The sequence below is a fragment of the Lactuca virosa genome, chromosome 6, assembly GCF_052849685.1.
Source record: "Lactuca virosa cultivar CGN04683 chromosome 6, Lactuca_virosa_CGN04683_v6, whole genome shotgun sequence".
Classification (NCBI taxonomy): Eukaryota; Viridiplantae; Streptophyta; class Magnoliopsida; order Asterales; family Asteraceae; genus Lactuca; species Lactuca virosa.
The window spans coordinates 82,277,905-82,298,152 of NC_136431.1; the positions used below are offsets into that span (position 1 = coordinate 82,277,905).

The 20,248-nt window shown below is 38.8% G+C and overlaps 1 pseudogene; it reads right to left on the minus strand.

Annotated features, from left to right (window-relative positions):
• Positions 1-212: 212 nt before the first annotated feature.
• LOC145121697 (uncharacterized) lies at positions 213-2,653 on the minus strand (annotated as a pseudogene).
• Positions 2,654-20,248: the final 17,595 nt, after the last annotated feature.

The following is a 20,248-nucleotide window of genomic DNA, read 5'->3' on the forward strand; positions in this document are numbered from 1 at the left end:
TTCGGCTGTTGAGAGAGACACACAAGTTTGCTTTCTGGACTGCCAGCTAACAAGTTTTCCATCAAGAAATTGGCATCCACCAGCTGTGCTCTTTTGGTCCAGACCGCATCCACCCAGATCAACGTCAGAAAAGGCTTGAACAAAGAAACCTGATTTTGTTGGATACCAGAGACCGAGCGACGAGGTTCGCTTCAAATAGCGAAAAATATTCTTCACTGCCACCATGTGAGGTGCTCTTGGATTATCTTGAAACCTGGCACAATAACAGACAGAGAACATAATATCTGGTCTACTACCAGTTAGATACATGAGCGATCCTATCATCTGTCGATAGAGAGTTATGTCGACTGCAGGCTTTTCCAGAGATGATGTTAACTTAGTGCCAAACGCCATAGGAACCTTCACCTTCGAGTCACCCTTCATCCCAAAATTTTGTAATAGATTCTTGGTGTAAGCCTCTTGGTTAATAAAATTGCCTTCCGGTCCCTGTCTTATATTTAATCCAAGAAAAAAGTTAATAGGACCCATTGCACTCATTTCAAATTTAGTCTCCATCAGCTTCGGAATTCAGCTGTTAAGCTTGGATTCGTGGAGCCGAAGATGATATCATCGACATAAATCTGAACAATCATAAGATGTTCGCCTTCTTTCTTGCGAAAGAAGGTTGGGTCAACAGAACCTTGTTTAAACTTAGACATTTTTAGAAAGCGAGTTAGTGTTTCATACCAGGCCCTTGGTGCTTTCTTCAGTCCATATACAAGTTTATCCAATACATAGCAATGATCAGGGTATTTCTCATTCACGAACCCGGGTGGTTGCTCAACATACAATGTTTCTTCTAGTTCTCCATTGAGGAATGCACATTTCACATCCATTTGAAAATTTTCGAAGTTTTTATGAGCAGCATATGCTAGAAAGATTCGAACCGATTCTAATCTAGCTACAGGAGCGAAGGTCTCCTCATAGTCTATTCCTTCTTCTTGGCAATATCCTTTTACCACCAGACGAGCCTTATTCCTAATAACATTGCCTTCTTTATCCATCGTGTTCCTAAAGACCCACTTCAATCCTACCACAGACGCATCCTTTGGAGTGGGTATTAGTCTCCAAACTCGATTGCGTTCAAACTCATGGAGTTCATCTTGCATTGTCTGTACCCAATCAGCATGATCAAGTGCAGTATTGAACGTCTTTGGTTCGATTTTAGAGACAAACGAATTAAACATGCAAAATTCAACGTGAGAGAATAACGCAGTTTGTTTCGCTTTCTGTTGAGAACGTGTGAGAATGCGCTCAGATGATTCTCCTATTATTTGTGTTTTGGGATGATCTTTAGTCCAATTTGTTAAAGGAGGGTAGTTCGGGTCATAGATAGGATCCAACTCTGCATTAACCTCTTCTTCAAATTCCGATCGATCATCTTCGTCAGTTGAATTTTCATTCTCCCCCTCAAATGGCGAAGTGTTTTCCTTGTCAGGTTCAAGATCCTCCCCCTCGGTTGGAGTTGGATTCTCTTGCTTGGTTGGAGTTGGATTCTCTTGCTCGGTTGGATGATACACAGATGAGCTCTCCCCCTCGAATACTGCGCTGTTATTTGGAGGTTCATTTGAGGGTTGATCATTAGCTTGGTTTGAAGGATCCTTTGCCATGTATTTCGCAGCATCTTCAATAATCTTTTTCAGATGGTCGATTTTGTTGTCTGCTGCATTCGCCTCTGAGTGTATAGCTTTTTCAGGTTCATCAAATAACCTCATATACTCTTCGAACAAATTTGAAATGGGAACCGAGACTTGTCTTGATTTAGGAAAAACTTCACCCATGGCACTTTCTTTTGCTCGAGCTTTCTTTATGTAGAGGTCATCAAAGGTTACGTAATAGGTTTCTTCAATACGTTTGGAGTGTTTATTCAAAACCCTATAAGCCTTTGAAGTAAGTGAACAGCCCAGAAAGATTCCCTCATCTGCTTTAACATCGAACTTGTTGCGGTTCTCTTTAGAGTTGAATATGAAGCACCTGGAACCGAACACGTGAAAGAACCTGACGTTGGGCTTTCGGTTGTTCATAATCTCATACGGAGTGATTGAGAATCGCTTGTTAAGTAAGGATCTGTTTTGAGTATAACAAGCAGTAGCAACAGCATCAGCCCAGAAGTATAATGAGAGAGATGCGAAGCTCAGCATGGTTCTGACTGCTTCACATAGGGAACGGTTCCGTCTTTCAACGATTCCATTCTGTTGTGGAGTATAAGGAGCAGAGAAGTTATGAGATACTCCCTTGTCAGCCAGAAAGTCTTCAAACTCTTTATTCTTGAATTCAAGCCCATTGTCGCTTCTGATTTTTCTTACCACTTTTCGTAGCTGCAGTTCCACTTGCTTGATAAACATCTTTAACTTGGGAGTTGCTTCTGATTTCTGTTTAAGAAAGTGAACCCAGGTGAAACGATAAAAATCATCGACAATGACAAGTATGAACTTACTACCACCAATGCTTTCGATAGCCGAAGGTCCACATAAATCAATATGCAGAAGTTCAAGAGCTTCAACGATCTTGGTGTTGATACGTGTAGGATGGCTCTTTCGGCTTTGTTTGCCCTTCTCACTAGCTGGACATAGGTGTTCCTTGTTAAATTTGAGCAGAGGGAGGCCTCGAACATGATCTCCAAGCACTAATTTATTAATGTCTTTGAAGTTTAGGTGTGATAACCGTCGGTGCCATAACCAGCTTTCATCAAAATTAGCTTTGGACAGTAGGCATATAGCTGGTTTCCCTTTAATTGGACTGAGATTAAGGGGGTACATTTCACCCTTTCGTTCAGATTTTAACAAGACTCTTTTTGATTGTTTTTCAATAATTTCTGAACCTTCATCATCAAAGGAGACTTTCAGTCCCGTTCCCACAACCAATTGAGATACGCTTATGAGGTTGTGCTGCAATCCTTCAACATATGCCACTTTTCGAATTGTGAAATCTCCATTGGTTATCATCCCATAACCTTTGATTGTACCATAAGAGTTGTTTCCATACTTCACACATCCACCATCCTTAAGGGACCAAAACTCCCTTAATTCTTCCTTTCTCCCTATCATGTGACGCGAGCAGCCACTGTCTATATACCACTCATCATCGCACTGCTCGTCACTGATAACCTGCAAATTCAAGCAGATTTAGGAACCCAAAGTTTCTTGGGCCCAGGTAAGTCTTTTACAGAGAAGGGAATAACAACAGAAAGATCAACTAAATAAGTTCTTTTTATTAAAGTTGTTTCATCTTTTCTTTTGATGGTGTACACTTTAATTTTATTTTTGTCTTGTTTAAATTTTAGAGTTTCAGATGATGTAATGTTAGATGGTTTTGAAATGTTCTTTTGAGTTATGGGTTTGTCAGACTTTTTCGTATTATTTATGTTAGTGTTCGAGTCAAGCTTTCCCTTTCCTTTAACGTCCTTCGTTGAACGAGTCTGTTGACGACTTGGAGTATAACCGAAACCTGACTTTCAGTTCTCATTCTTGGTAGAGGAACCGAAACCTGAAGTTTGGTTCTGATTTGAATGGGTACAGAAACTGGGCTTATTGTTTCGTGAATAGTAAGAGTTTGGACCGAAACTAGACGGCTGTTTGTTTTTGAACTTGTCACTTCCTTTGACATTTGTTTCTTTCTGAGTAGGGATGTGGTTAGGGTTCTGAGACTGCCAAAACCTTTTTCGCTCACTCAGATTTTTCATGTATCTCCGTTTTCTTTCCCATTTCTGTTCAGCCAGTTGCTGTTGAGATTTATGAATGTTGAAGCTTGACTTCTGCTTCTCCTTTTGAGCTTCGGTTGAATTAGGAGAGAAATTCGAAGTTTTCTTTGATTCTTCCGTTTTCTTTCCCGGTTCTTCCGGTATCTCTTTGGTTCCACTTGTGCTTGGTTTGTTAAAGCTGGAGGGTTTGTTGATTGGTTCGGCTACATATCTGCCCTTTACCCTCCATGAGGTTTGCTCTGACAGACCGACGGTCTCGTCTGCATTATCAATAGGAGCGGACCAGAAATAGTTATCACATCCTTCAGCATTGTCTTTGTCAACCAAGATTTTTAGCTCTGCTGTTTGTTTTCCAGTGACTCCTGTGACTGCATAAACCTGATTTGGCTCGGTTTGAACTTTCTGGTAAACCACTGCTTTCTCTTTGTGTTTCTTGGACTTGTCATTCATCAAGCGAGCATACTCAACAGAGTTTTCAGATATAAGGGGTTCTTCTTTCTCTGTTTCGCTCTTTAAGAACTCAGAACAATCAACTACATCTTCCACTAATATTTCGCTCAATTCACTTTCCTCATCGAATTCTGATGTGTTTTCGACATTAATTTTATGATCTGAACAAAGTTTGGCATGTGACAAGTCAAATGTTCGTATGGTTTCGGACTTAATTTTCAACCTATCATTTTCATCCAACAGATTTTTAAGCATACTTTTGTGTTCTTTGGAGTCGATAAAGGTCTCAATTTTGTCCAGTCCATATTTGTAAGTGACTGAAATTTTGTCAGAGGACATTATTGATTCACATTCAGCAATAACTTCATCCTCCTTAAATTCAAGGAATGGTAAAATCATCTTATGAATCTTTTTCCCTATTTCACAATCTAGATGAAGTTGAGTTATGTTAGTATATAAGCGTTTTGCAATTAAACAAAAAACATTTCGTTGTTTTAAAAACTTCAAATTGTCTCTTTGCAAATAAATAATCTCATCACTAGCCCTAGCTAACTCTTGCTCCTTTAGCTGTATCCATGCTCTCCTTTCCTCACTCTTGGAAGACTCCCTGCTGAGTTGATCAGTTAGGTTAGAATTTTCTAGTCGGGTTTGCATGAGACTACGACTTAAGTTAGAAAATTTAAAATTTAGTTCGGTTAGTTCTTCTTCATAATTAGTGACAGGAACTTTCAATGATTCTAGGATGGATTGTACCTTTTTGATCAATCGATCGTAGTCGTTGATCGTTTCGCTCACGGGTTTAGCTGCAAAACACTTGTCTCTTTTCAGATTCGGCTCCTTATCCTCACCTTCGGTTGATCTTTCTGCAGATACCATCAGACACTTCCCAGCCGAACTGCTGACTCCCTCTCTAGCCACATATGCTCTTCCATGCGAGGGCTTTCTTACTTCTTCATCTTCATAGTCGGTTGACCAGACTTCAACTCCACCGAACTCATCATCGTCCAGATTCTCCTGCACAATTAAAGCATTCATTGAACTGTTTGTTGCTTTCTTTTTGTTTATTTCATCCAACTTTCGCAGGTGATAGGCTTCATCATCTTCACCATCCTTTTTCTCAGCCATCTTTCTCAGCATACAGTCCTTGGCAAAGTGGTTCTTGCCATGACAATAATTGCAATCGTATCCAGAATCTCCTGCTAGCTTGCTTTCTTTCTTATCATCATCCTTTTGAGAGACGTTCTTCAGTTCTTCTTTCACCTTCTCTGAGTTGTAACTCCCTTGTCAGTTTCGGTTCTTATTGGCAGGGAATTTCCTTCTTGCAAACTTTTTAGGATTGGAGACCATCATTGCATATTCTTCACTTGTAAGGTCACACTCAGACAAATTTGAGTCATCTTCTTCTTCCGTCACATTCTTCCCTTTCGAGATAAGGGCTAAAGAGCCCATGCCAGACACAACCTTCGCTTCTTTTGTTACTGTGCTTTCATGGGATTTTAGGATGCCCATCAGTTTTGCCAACGAGTAAGACTTAAACTGTTCATGAGCCTTTACAGTTGAGACCACTGCCATCCACTCAGGTCTTAGGCCATTCATAAACGTGACTTTCTGTTCAATCTTCTTTCTTTCAATACCATGCTTCATCATCTTGCTGAGCAGATGATTGTAACGATCAAACGTCTGAAGAAGAGTCTCCTCAGGTTTTTGAGCAAAGGCACCGAACTCAGAGAGCAACAAGGTTTTTATTGAGTGCTCTAGATCTTCATCGGTTGAATACAATTCTTTCAGTCTGTCCCATATCTCTTTTGCAATAGAGCATGAACTGACCAGACGGAAGGTGTTAGCTTGTAGGGAAAACCGGATCATCCTTAAAGCTTTGAGATTACACATCAGCTTATCTTTTTCGTCTTGTGGTATCTTTTCTACTTCCAATAAAAGCTGATTATATTCCTTTTGAGTCTTGACTGTCCTGTTGGTTCCAGAATGGATGAATGGACCGATCGTAATAGCTTCCCCGATGAGATAGCCATTATCTTCAGATCCAATCACGTAATCTTCAAAGTGATGCGCCCATACTTCGTAGTCTTGAGTGTAGAGAATAGGAACCCTTGTTGTGGATCCAATGTTGTTTGAGATGTTAATGGGATTGGCTTGAGAGTCGTTGTGTGACATGATGAGCTTGTTTTTCGGATCCGCTAGAATCAGACTTGTAATCTAAAGATTAGGGTTTTTATCAAACACTAGACAAAGTTGTCAACTGAAAGTAGAGGACCTTTATATAGTTGATAAAAGAGGAAACCCTACAGAATTCTTCACACATAAGGAATGCGTATGAGAAACACAGTCTCCTGCTCTGATAACAATTGCTGGAATTATATTCCTTAATGATCGATAGATTCAAGCAGAAAAACAATAAATGAAGCAAAAAAAGAACACAAGAATGGTTTGAACGATGTCGAATGATTAAACTTTAACACCTCAGAAGAGCTCGATGAAGAACTTCTACTGTAGAGCTGCTTAGGGTTACAATGCAAAAGATAATCAATGACTAATGTACTAAGGCATACATGCATGCACTATATATAATACGTAACCCTAACTATAATCACGGTTGGACATGCCCAATACCGGATATACAAAAGAATAGCCCATGACGCAACACATAATACCCAACACTTGGATATACCATGCATTACCCAACTTGACCCAACAAATAGTACAAAGATAAAATGTTTGATTTGTACACGCTTGCAGATGCTAACGATACTAAAATTGAAGAAAATGTAGAAAATGAAGTTGACTTGTTAAGGGAATGTGGATAAATCGAGTATCCAATTTCAAGATCAGCTCCCAAGAGTTTTTCAAATCACAAGGAAATAAGTTCCCACATTAGGAAGTTAAATATCAATTTCCAGCCATTTAAAAGTCAATGCCACATAAAATATATATTACATATTTCATAAATCAGGAATGTAATGTATGGATACAATTATTCTTAACATGATTCAATCTCCTAATCCAATTTACCATGTTAACAACCCTAGACCCACTTTGTGATGTACCACGTCATCTTTCCTAAATTGGTTCACCGTATGGTAACCCACATTTTTTTTTCCTAACCTAATAAACTCGTTATAGTATTTTACCACACATATACACGTATGGTTGTAGAAATCAGGATTAATCGTGGATTAATCTCTTGGCGTTCTCCAGCCGTCGAGGATTAGGGCATTAATCGGAAATTTAGGATTAATCGGCTTTGGCGGGATTAATCGGTCAACAAAAGTCAACAAAAGTAAAAAAAAGTCAAAAAAAAGTCAAAAAAAGGTCAAAAAAAATTCAAAAAACCAACTTTCTTTTTTTACTTCAAAATTTTCAAATTTTCAAAATTTCAAATATTATACCAAAATGTTCATATTTTCGTATTTCCAAATTTCCAAATTATAATTTTTCTTATTTTCTAATTTTGAAGTACTTGTTTTTCTTAAGATATATTAATATTTAATTAATTTTAATATTTTATTAATAATCTATGGTCCCCGATTAATCCTCGATTAATCCCCGCCAAGACTGATTAATCCCTTAACATCAGTCAACCGTCGAGCTACCGTCAAACGATTTTCACAACCTTAATACACGTCTTCTTTCTCATCAAATCCCAATGAGCTCACCGTAGTACTTAATGACATATGTACACTCCCTCTTGCTCATTACATACTAAGTTTTAGTATTTTACCCACATGTGTATGGTGCTGTTTGTTTTTTGGAAAAAGTCTCTTCAGGCCTCTTATTGTTGTGCGGCGCAGCACACGCGCAACACGTTTCATCTCGCAGCTATTTGTTTTTCAGAAGTCTTCGGATTAAAAAACATTTGTGCGTGTTCTTCATGGCGCAACACTTGTTTTGCCTCTTCCAACCTCTTCTTCTTCTTTTTTTCTTGCTAAAATATTGATTATATATTGCTGAAATCTTATTTCATATTTTTTTTTTTGTTTTTTTTTTGTTTATTCTTGTTGATTTTTTTTCTTTTTTTATATTGAATAATAATAATTTGGTGATGAAATATCATTATTTTATGCTAAAATATCTTTATTTTTTTTTGTTAAAATATCATTATTTTTTGTTGAAATATCATTAATTCTTGCCGAAATGTCATACATTATTAAATTTTCGGTATTAAAAAACTATTTTTGTATTATGAAATCAGTTTATTTTAACTTTTTAATATCTGCAACAGCATGCAAATGTTAAAAAAAACAAACACACTTCTTATTACAGTCTGCAACCGTTTGGTCCACCTCTTCTACTATAGAGGGTTGCAGAGGTGGTCCGCATACTTTATGGATTTTTTTTATTAAAAAAACAAACAGCACCTAAGTTTATACACATAAGTGAGACATTAATGGAATGTCATCACAAACCCTTAGTAAAATTTCAGGATCCCAATCCAAGTGAACTCTCAAGTCAAACCTAGTATGGGTGTACACACTCAGACTAGAAAACTTTTTTGTCAAAAAAACTATAATGCACACATAACTCAAACTCTTGAAATTTTCTTTTTATGGATGCAAAAACATGTACATATAATATAACTTATAAAGTATTATTCTACAAACATGTTCTAAAGATAAGTATAAAACCATGTAGGGATGTGTCTCCAGGTAGAAACTCACCTCAATAACTTCATATCTAATTCATTTCAAACTTGTAACGCCTTTTATTCACCACTTACTGACTATAATCAAATGGTTATAAACAGACAAAATTACTCCAATGAAGGTGTTAGGTTTTCTATGTTGGAAAGTGTGTCCAAGGTCATTAACTATTAGTAATATTTCTAATAATAACATGGTCCTTTTAGGTTGCCCTCAAGACCCAAATTGAGTAGAATAAATAAAAAAGAAATTGGTTTATTAATTATTATGTTAATAATTAATTAGAAACTAATTTGAAATATATTTTGGGAATTAATTAACAGTTTAATTAATTAAAGGGTTTAATATTCATTAATCGATAGTTAATTAATCAGGAATATTCCAAAACCCTTATGAGATTAGGATTTGATGAAAATCACTCCATCCCAAATGGGAAAATGAGTGAATTTCGTTCTAGGTTCATTGTCCCACATGGGAAGGAGTACTAAACCTATGAAGGGATCCAAGGCTATGAATAGGGCCTTAGGGATTTCATTCTTCCTTGCACCTTGGCTTGAAGTTTCGCCAACTCTTCTTCCTTCCCCTATTAGGGACGATTTCTAACCTTCTTAGGGTTTGTAAAATTGACCATTCTCCTAGTTATTTTTATTCCGCTCTTTGGTGTCATTGGGTGTGATACCATTAGAGGGATTCTGGTGTGGGTCCTCTCATCCAAGCAACTTCATGGAGGATCAAGATCTCAAGTATGGAGATCAAAGGCTACGTAAGAGGTATGTTTTCTTCTTTTTTTTATTTATGTTTTCTAGGGTAGATGTAACTAGCATGAATCCATATATCCATAGGTTGCATGTACATTTAGGTATATTGTAGTTTCGATTTTTCCGCTACCTAATTTAGAGTGTATTTGATGCATAGAAAACCCAACAGTGGTATCACAACCATTGGTTCATGATTACATTCACCCTAGATCCATATTTTCTGTAAATACTTGTTTGAAATTGAATGAAAAAAGACTAATTAAAAATTTCATAAGTGTTAGAACCTAATCATTGCTACGACGTGAGAGCATAGGACATGAATTCAGTTTGGGATGTTAGATCATGTGTGTGCTCGACTTTGGATGTGATTGGATTGGCAATCAGCAGTAAGACCATGGCCAGCAGTTGAGACCGCATAGAAAGTGTTGTAAGACTGCGGGATAGCCTTAGCATTCACCAGCAGCCAGACAGTGTGGAAAGTGTTGTAAGACTGCGGGATAGCCGTATCATTCACCAGCAGCCAGACATCGTGGAAAGTATCGTAAGACTGCAGGATAGCCGTAGCATTCACTAGCAGCCAGACAACATGGGAAGTGTTGTAAGATTGCGGGATAGTCGTAGCATTCACCAACGGCCAGACAACATGGAAGGTGTGGTAAGACTGCGGGATAGCAGTAGCATTTACCAGCGGCCAGATAGCATGGGAAATGTGGTAAGACTACGGGGTGGCCTGTAGCATTCATTAATCAGCAGATAGTGTAGAAGTGTTGTAAGACTACGGGGTGGCCCATAGCATTCACTAGTTGGTAGATATAGTAGAAATGTTGTAATACTACAGGGTAGCCCGTAGCATTCGTTAGTTAACCGTTAGTATAAGGGTATAGTAAGACTGTGGGGTGGCCCGTAGCATCCACCGGTCCCTATTCGGCAGTGAGAATGTGACATATCTATGATTCATTCACGGATTCCTTCAGATGCTTTAGACCAGGCCGGGACAGCCTGCATGAATGTCAGTAGTGTTGGATTAGGTGTCTAAGTTCATAACTATTTTTGGAATGTACTTGACCCGATTAGCATGGTCCATTTGGGTTGCATGGCATCATGCATTTGGATAGACTAAAATGAGAGAAATAAGACTTAAGGTTTATTAATATGTTATAAGTTCTAATATATTAATAATATTATTTAATTAGTATTGATCAAGAATTAATTTGGAATTAATTAAGTTATCAAAAGAAGACTAATTAAATATGTGGGTTGATTGTGTAAATCACTCATACTTGTATAGTGGGCTAATGCTTCATGGATTATCAAGTTGGGCTAAAACCCATAGGATGCTCCATGGAGGCTCCATAGTGTTTTTGAACCCAAGGATCCAAGAAATGAAGAGTCGTGTCAATTAGGGTTTACATGGTGTAACCCTAATTATGACACACTATATAAGCAACATGTTGTAGACCAAAATCGGCACTAGTGAGAACAAGAGGGCATAGCCGATTTTAGAAGTGTTCTATTTCTCTCAAGGTTATTCCAAGTGTATTTGGTGTTGTGTGAGACATTCGAGGCATCACACTTGAGGTGCTAGGCTCACAAGGTTCTCAAGGAATTCAAGCAACTAAAGGTATGCATTTCTTACTATCTTTTATGTTTAAAAGTTCCCCATGTATGCAAGATAGGTTATGAACCTTGGAAAAACAAATTTGCATGTATCATAGATAAAACATAGATCCAAGGTTTGTAGGGTTGCATGTACACCATAGGAGTGTTAAAATACTCAAAACCCTACAGTGGTATCAGAGCATAGGCTTGTTTGTTTGATACTTGATGCAAAATTGTGAAAAAACTTAGTTTTTCTGCACTATGAAGCATGAACTCGCCAAGTCCATGGGGGGGGGGACTCGACGAGTCCATGAGGAAACTCATCCTACTCGTCGAGTAGGTTCATGCACTCGACGATTAGGAGCCCAAGAATGTAGTTTTTCGACTTTTGCTGCTGGAAATGGACTCGAAACATTACCCTAAACTGTTTTGGTGTTTTAAAACTTGTTTTAGATGGTGTAATGATCCATTTACAATGGCTAATATCAAAATTCCATGTTTTATATGTGTTCATATGATTCTTGAAATTTTGATATGATATTCATGTTCTTATGAGTTATTGTTAGATCATAGGAATTACTTGCTAAATTGTTAATGATTAATTCTTGATCAATTATGTGTTGTAGTGGAATCCATAATTTGTCCTCAAGTTATGGATTACCAAAAGTCACACTTTTAAAGACCATTAAAGAAACACATAGGTTACATAAAATGAAAAGTCACTCATTTTATTAAACCATTAACTCATAAGTTATTAAATGAAAAGTTTTGTAAAGTTACAAAACTTGCCCTCAAGTTTTGGAACATGTAAAGTCACTCTAAAGCCTTTAGTTCCAACCCCTAGAATTTTTAAAAGTTAAAATTCAACCCTTATACTTTATAATATTATAATTTTAATAATAATTATATATGTATAAGAAAAAGTTGTTTTACCGTTAGTAGGCCTCATTCACGAAGTCGGTCTATAAGGGGGGGGGGTGTATAATGTTGCTGCCTATAAAATGGCAGCTTAATGGGTGTCCACTCTCACCCACCGCTTCCTTGATCGGTGGAGGGTCGTTAGCTAAACGGGTAAGACAAGGACTTTATATCTTCATTAAAAGTATGATGAATATAAAGTAACTAAATGTTTTTATAAATTCCCAATTTTAGTTACTTTAGGAAAATGTGAATAAGGTGCTAACCCATGAAATTACACTTTACACTTTGATTAAGTCGTTAGTGGAGCGTGTGTGGTTAATCGGCACACTAACCTGGACGTAACAAGGTAGGCAAAGGGTAACTTAATATTTATCATAGTATCGGTGGAGCGCGTGTGGTTAACCGACACATCGATTGAGGGGTAAATATTAAGGGTACCAAGTAATTTGCATGGTTAGTCACAAAACCTGAAGGGCACACTCGAGATTGAAACATGCCATTGAAAAGTTCAATGAATCTCAAAAAATATAGGAGTTTCAAAACCAATTAAAACCTAATAATTTATTTCGTTTTTCATGGTGGTGAATCGTTATTCACCTACGTTCAAATATTTTATAGTTTGGATTACGGCATCCCTCTTCTAAGTTATAAAATATTGTGTTGGGTCCTAGCCTTAATATTACATTTGGGTGTTTTATTAAGGACTATCTTTATATCTAATCAAAAACTTGTCTTTCTTCTTTTCAGATGTCTTCCAACAATGCTGCTTCTGGCTCAAACCCTACCGGTTCCTTCTCTTTCATGAACCTTTGTGGGAGAGTCATCTTTGATGGATCCAAATTTATGGATTGGATCAGGAACATCAGGATGGTCACTCGGTATGAGGACAAAGAATATGTCCTCGACAAGGAGCTTAAAGAACTCGAGCCTTCTGCTACTCATGAGGAGATCGCTGAATATCAGGCACATGAAAGAGATGCTACCAAAGTGGCATGCATCATGTTGGCCACTATGACAGCCGAGCTCCAAAAGTCCTATGAGGACTACTATCCTTTTGAGATGCACAAGGATTTGATGGACCGCTACCATCAGAGTGCTCGTCAAGAGCGATATGAGATCATCTCCTCCATGATAACAACCCGGATGAAGGATGGTGAACCCATCATGGGCCACATGCAGAAAATGCAAAGGTATGTGGACCGTTTGCTGAAACTGAATGTGAATTTCCCTGAGGAGTTAGCAATAGACATCATTTTGCACTCCTTACCTTCATGTTATGATCAATTTCATATGACATACTACATGAACAAGGAGGAAGTTACACTCAGAAAACTTCAAGGACTCTTGAAGACCGTAGAAACTGGTCTTAAGAGTAAATCGGTTGTTACCACTTCTACTCCTACCGCGGCCCCTGTCTTGGCAATCGGGCAAGGCAAAGGAAAGAAGAGGAAGAGCCCTTCGAAGGGCACAAAGGGGAATACCCTTGATGGCTCCTCTTCAAGTGGAACCAAGAAAGGTTTCGTCACTCCTTCTGCTAACCCTAAAGAGGCAGAATGCTTCTATTGCCATGAAAAGTAGCACTGGAAGCGAAACTGCCCAAAGTACCAGCAAGATGTGAAGGATGGGAAAGTTAAACCCAACCATGTAGGTATATACACTATATTGTCTAATAATTCACCCCATTCTAATTATTGGGTCCTTGATACAGGATGTGGTATTCACATATGTACTGATTTGCAGGGACTAAGAAAAAGTGAGAATGTGGAGCATTGGAAAATAAACTTGATCATGGGGAATAGGAAAGCTTCACCTGTCACCAAGATTGAAGTTTATTATTTATTGCTAAGTAGTGGATTAGTATTAGATTTGAATAAATGTTGTTACTCGTCTGAAATGGTGAGAAATATTATTTCCTTTCATGGTTTGTACAAACAAGGTTTTACCTTTTCATTTGATAATCATAGTGGTGGTATTAATGCTTCCTTTAATAATGTTTTTTATTTTAAAGCATTACCTTGTGATGGTGTATATGAAACTGTGTTGGTTGTTCATAACCTAGGAAATAATGTATTGTGTATCGATTCTTCCATTAGCTTGGATAAAGCATCTTTATGTCATTGTCGTCGTGGACATGTAAGCAATAAACACATAGGCCAACTCCAAAAGGATGGAGTCTTGGAGTCGTTTGGCCTAAAGTCAGATGATAGTTGTGAATCTTGTTTTCTTGGGAAAATGACAAAGTCACCCTTCACTGGCACTTGTGCTAGGGGTGAGGGTTTGTTGGACCTCATACACACTGATGTGTGTGGACCCTTCAGAACCGCCACAAGAGATGCTAACCGCTTCTATGTGACTTTTACTGATGATTTTAGTAGATATGGATATGTCTACCTAATCAAGCATAAGTCAGAGACCTTTGATAGATTCAAAGAGTTCAAGAAGGAAGTGGAGAATCAGTTGGGCAGTAGTAAGACTGCGGGGTGGCCTGTAGCATCCACCGGTCCCTATTCGGCAGTGAGAATGTGACATATCTATGATTCATTCACGGATTCCTTCAGATGGTTTAGACCAGGCTGGGACAACCTGCACGAATGTGAGTAGTGTTGGATTAGGTGTCTAAGTTCATAACTATTTCTGGAATGTACTTGACCCGATTAGCATGGTCCATTTGGGTTGCATGGCATCATGCATTTGGATAGACTAAAATGAGAGAAATAACACTTAAGGTTTATTAATATGTTATAAGTTCTAATATATTAATAATATTATTTAATTAGTATTGATCAAGAATTAATTTGGAATTAATAAAGTGATCAAAAGAAGACTAATTAAATATGTGGGTTGATTGTGTAAATCACTCATACTTGTATAGTGGGCTAATGCTTCATGGATTATCAAGTTGGGCTAAAACCCATAGGATGCTCTGTGGAGGCTCCATAGTGTTTTTGAACCCATGGATCCAAGAAATGAAGAGTCATGTCAATTAGGGTTTACATGGTGTAACCCTAATTATGACACACACACTATATAAGCAACATGTTGTAGACCAAAATCGGCACTAGTGAGAACAAGAGGGCATATCCGATTTTAGAAGTGTTCTATTTCTCTCACGGTTATTCCAAATGTATTTGGTGTTGTGTGAGACATTTGAGGCATCACACTTGAGGTGCTAGGCTCACAAGGTTCTCAAGGAATTCAAGCAACTAAAGGTATGTATTTCTTACTATCTTTTATGTTTAAAAGTTCCCCATGTATGCTAGATAGGTTATGAACCTTGGAAAAACAAATTTGCATGTATCATAGATAAAACATAGATCCAAGGTTTCTAGGGTTGCATGTACACCATAGGAGTGTTAGAATGCTCAAAACCCTACAAGTATGCCACAATATGATCAGATTCTAGGAATGGTAGGTCGTTGGAGACTAGGCGTGATGTCAGGCTATGGTGGTTCTGGTAGCATTCATTTTTCGTATTAGATTCGGGGGCAACGGGTAGTCGGACTGTTATGATTGGGATGATCAAAAGGAATAATGGATCCATGAGTGGCAATATGGTTAGGGCAGATTTCGATAGCCGAAGTTCTTTTTGGAAGTCGCGGTAAGTGACTGTGAGGTTGCTCTTTGGCTCAGCAACCGGGTAGGAATCCGGTATTCCAGATAGCGGTAGTGATTTGGGATTTGTGTAGAGTAGCTTGTGGACAGGAAGATGCTAAGACACTTGTAGTTGGATTAAATAATCTTAGAGTAATTAATTTGACCCTGGCGCAACTCTCGTCTGAGTCTAAGCGTTGCAGGGATGAATCTTCTACTCGAAGGATTATCTGAGCCTTCTGTCAAGTATAAGTATTTTGCAGCTGGTTATGGTCAGTGGCTTGGTTTTCGTAGGTTGCATCAAGATAATCAGGGTTGCAAGTATTATGGTTGGTCAGTTATTCGTTGAGGTTTTGGCATGGTATTTTTTAGCTTAGGCGGTCTGTCGGGGAGACAGACCATTATAGATTTCGGATCTCGGGAAGGTAGAAGTGGTTTTTTGTATGAAAGTAAGGATTTATCCTTCATCGGGTTTGGAGAGTCTTGCTTTGTTGGGTTCAGTTGCCTCGGGAAGACCATTGAATGCTCTGTATGATGGATGTGTCTCTTAGGCTGTCGGGTGACAGTATTCGTTGGATTCAGAATGGGTTGTCAGTTGTGAGTGGGAACATCGATGGGATCATAGCAGAAAATAGGAGCATGCAGAAGTGGCATGTGAATAGTATCCAGAGTGGGTTGCTGCAGCAGACTTCAAGGACGAAGTCTAGTTTAAGCGGGGGTGATTTATAACATCTCGAGAATTATAAGGTTCATATTGCATGCATGGGCTTGATCTAATCAAGTATGGAGGTTTTTCAAGCCTAGAACGTTTAATTGCTAGCTTGGTGTTGGAGGCAAACAATAAAAAACGGGTTAAAAACGATTTTCATATCCTTATTGGGCCTGGAAATAATATACATGTTTAGTGGGCCTTAGTGTCCTTTTACATGTTTAGTGGGCCTTGGTTGTCCTTTTACATGTATATTGGGCCCAGGATATACATTCATATTCCTTTTGAGCCCTGAAATAATAGTCACGTATAGTGGGCCTTAGTGGTCCACTTACATGTTTATTGGGCCTGGAATGAGTGTATACTTTTTCTTCGCGTAAATTCGATTAAGGATCTAGTGAGTTTTATCGGTTGACACCTGTTAAGTGTACGATCGTAGCCTGTAGTTATAACCAGATTCTCTTGGAGGGAGAGCGTGAGTTTGTGTATAGATCTATACGGGGGTGACGTCCCACACCTAAGCTGTTCGCTACAGTTAGACTAGTCCAGTCTAGGGTGACAAACCATATCTTAAACAAGTCGGCGTCTTCCAGACGTCAAGACAGGCGAAATTTTCATTATCAAGCATGGTTGTAACGGCTCACTTAGAGGAATTAACGTTATAAATTTATGGGAGACCATTCTCTTTTCTCTTGAATTACTCGGAAACATACTCTCACTGGTACTCAACCTCGGGGGTTGGTATGGCAGCATTCTCTTTTACAGACAACACCGGGTTGTCTGCAGGAGACATTCTCTTTACATTCTCTTTACCCTTTTATGCTAATAAATAATAACATACATGCATTAATACACGATCTGACACAAGCATACTAAACAGTTTTCAGAAAATATAGGATTTTATGGTGGTTTCAAAGTTATACATATCATTTTCACAAACATGCTTATGAACTCACCAACATTTTTATGTTGACCTTTTTAAATTAACTTGTATTCTTAGGAAACCGTTGAAGCAGTTTGAGCTGAACAAACTAGTGGATGTTTAAGTTATATTCTGTCTCATCATACTTTAACTATTTGGCATGTAATATTCAATTACAATACTCAATGTAAACTATGAATGTTGTTATATTACATGTGTGATGATGATGATGTTATGTTTCAATTATATACTCTGTAATGATACTACAACGATGAAGTCACGATCAAGCCCCCGGATGTTTCCGCCGTCTGGTTCGGGGGTGTGCCAGATTGGTATCAGAGCATTGTTTATAGTGAACTAGCATATTCAATTATACAGGATATGTAACTATTAATACAATGGGACTAAACAACTCTGAACATAATAATTAAAATACATACCTTTGTGTGCATTTTAGAGTAATAACACAACAAGAACAGTAAAAGTCTTTGGAGGAGTTGAACATCGCTATTAAACTCGGGCAGTTATGTAGTCGTATTGGGAGTGAATGTAGCCTGATCAACTACATTCATTCAAAATACGACCAACATGTGTTCGGGAGTAATCGTGATGGACAATGAATCAAAAACTTACCACCTAATTATCCAAAAGGCTTATAGAACCAAACCTAAATAAAATTAAAGTACTATAGGAGTATTTGGTGTGCAATTTGTTTCTAGCATTTATACAACTTCGTGCGGACGCTATGGCTGAGTATCATTAGCCAGGAGAACCCTATCTCCCTAATTAGGGGAATGCAGGGTGGCTTGATCCAAAGGAAGACCCAGAAGAAGACACAGAGAAAGAGCTCGAGGGCAATGATGATGATGACTCGGATGCAGGGTCCAAGGTCATCAATCTTCCATACATGGCCAGAGTACCAAATTATCGTAAGGGCTCCGATGGCCCCACGCCCCATGGGCGCACGATAATTGGAGATGGAGTCACCAGCAGGGGATGCGACCACACTACGGTATGAACCGAGGTATTTTCGATCTTAGTCATAGAGGACCAGCTGACTGGGCCCTCCCAGTCATGGTCCGGCGCACCCGAGACATTGGCAATCAAGCTCAGGACACCCCCCCACCCAATCAAATGGACCAAAGGTGGACTACTGCGGAAAAAGCTGAGAGACAAACACAAGAAGTAAACGGGGAATCCCACGCAAGACAGTTAGTTTGGGAGGCGCAACTATGAGACACCGAGTGACAAAGTAGCTCGTTTCCAGGGTGCACCACTTCATCAGAACCACCAGGCACTTTCCGCCACAATTAGGACCAACATTTCCCCCACTACTATTTGTTATGATTTTCTTTTATGTGCTAAGATGGTATTTACTAATGAAGCAATTATGTGTTTTCCTTGTTTCATATTATTACATGAATTCACTTATATGCACAACCGAACCCCTGAAAGCACTAGATACTCAAGGATCTCGGAACCAAAATAATCCATGTACTCTAGGGATAGACTTAATATTCGTGCAGGATCTACTATTACTCACCACCATATATACATCATAGGGCTATAGATTAGAACATGTAGAATCATACGACAAACGCATACTTATAGAGTACAACCAGATATGACCATCGTTACTTACGATCTTGCTTATCATCATGCAACAGGAAAATGTCATCCCACAAAAATAACAAGCGCACCTGCGAGACACCGCTCCTGCAGATGGACTCTGCTACATTCCAAGCTGATGTAACAGCGGCAGTAACCGCTGCTATGGCACAAATCAACGCAAACAACACTAATGAAGGTGGAACTAGCATCGAAAACTCCAGCCGAAGGAACGAGCATGGAAACCAACAAGTGACAGCTTATCAAGGCACTCCAAACCCCAAGCTTAAGAGCAGGAAGCGGAAGAATGGAAGTAAGAAAAAGGGGCAACCCACTCAAGGGTTCTCGAAGAAGCAACATGTTGTTATTGTCCATGCAACCATGACCCCTACTACATCAACGCCGGCAAGATCATATGCTGGAAGCCTTCCAAAATGCAACCAATGCAATTTCCATCATAAGGGAGCCTGCCGGGAGCCGCATTGCAAGAGATGCAACCAAAAGAGTCACACCAGCAAATACTGTAGAACTTATCCACGACAGAATCAGCAGCCAAACAAAAACAAAAACAATCACAACATCCTTAACAACAACACCAATGTTGGGACCAATCACACCTGTTATGGGTGTGGAGAAACCGGTCACTTCAGGCGCAATTGCCCCAAGGCTAACAATCAAGGAGCGGGAGGATCAGGAAGGGTCCTGACCTTGGGTCAAGGCGAAGCAGTCCAAGACCCGATGGTTGTTACTGGTACGTTCCCACTTAACAACTCTTTCACTTGCATTTTATTCGATAGCGGAGCCGAGTGGAGCTTCGTTAGTAAAAAATTCAAACACTTACTAAAACAACAACCCCAGAAGCTAAACGAAGCCTTCACGGTGGAGATGGCTAATGGGAAAAACCGAATCAACCAAGGATATTTATGTAGGGTATACCTTAACACTAAACAACCATTCATTTCAAACAGATTTAATGCCAGTAAATATTAGGAGTTTTGATGTGATAATCAGCATGGTTGGGTTAAGCCCCCACCATGCTGATACTGTAGGGTTTTGAGCATTCTAACACTTCCTAAGTGTACATGCAACCCTACTAAACCTTGGATCTATGTTTGTCTAAGATACATGCAAAATATTATTTTCCAAGGTTTATAACCTATCTAGCATGGCATGGGGTACTTTTAACCATAAAGGAACTAGATGAATTACATACCTTTTGTTGATTGTTGATTCCTTGGAGTTTGAGAGCCAAGCACCAATAATGTGAATGCCTCAAATGGAAATCACAAATCATCC